This window comes from Penaeus monodon, chromosome 33, assembly GCF_015228065.2.
Source record: "Penaeus monodon isolate SGIC_2016 chromosome 33, NSTDA_Pmon_1, whole genome shotgun sequence".
NCBI lineage: Eukaryota > Metazoa > Arthropoda > Malacostraca > Decapoda > Penaeidae > Penaeus > Penaeus monodon.
In genome coordinates this window covers 20,874,041-20,874,921 of record NC_051418.1, presented here as the reverse complement: position 1 = coordinate 20,874,921, position 881 = coordinate 20,874,041, and positions in this window count along the sequence as shown.

The window sequence follows — 881 nt, the reverse complement described above, 5'->3', positions numbered from 1 at the left end:
ACCCGGAAGCGGAGGAGGAGGGAGAGAACTGCGGGAGAATTCGCGCTCGCCGCGTCAACCGATAAGGGAGAGGAGGGGGAAGAAGGGAAGGAAGTGCCTTTTTTTCGTGATCGTGATTGGTTGAAGAGACTGAGTACCTGGGTTATGCCCTAGAAGAGGTCGTGTCTGATACCATGATGAGTGACATTTGCTGAGGTTACCAATCTGAGAGGTAAATAATTTCTACAAGTTATTCTTATAAGAACTTTTAGGGTTATACTATGCACCTGGGAACATCTGACGTTGTCTTGTTTTTTTTTTATTAGGTGTATATAGAGGATTAACCCACCTAAATTTTATTTGCAGCTGTTTTTGTTGCTGTTGACGAGAATGTTACCATCATCTATTTCAATGGATCTGCATCTTTGGAGGAGGTGAACTTACTGTTAAAGGAGTATATTCAGTGTTTTGAACTTTATCAAATACGCGTTTTTATTTGTTTTGCAATCATTTTAAATTCGGGTGTTAATGCTCTCTCCTTTTTGTTGCAGTTTGAGAGAGGGGTTATCAAATGCCATATCTATAAAAGTGCGAGCGAACCGCAGCACTTGACACTGCCACCGAAGAAAAGAAGGATGCCAGAACCCAACACCTCTGCGGAAAAAAGGAGAAGGATGGCAGAACCCATCGCCTCCACCTCAGGGACAACGTCATTGCCTGCGTGCGATGCAAATCCTTGGGAAGAACCTGTGGCGTTACAACCGTGTGCTTTTCTGCCCGAGTTAAGCCCCACCTCGCCTGCGTACTGGCCTGAGAGGATGCAGACATTGTATGGGAATATATATTTCTCGTGTGGTCTCGATCCTACCAGCAGTCTGCCGATTCCTCTCACCGGCTTGTAC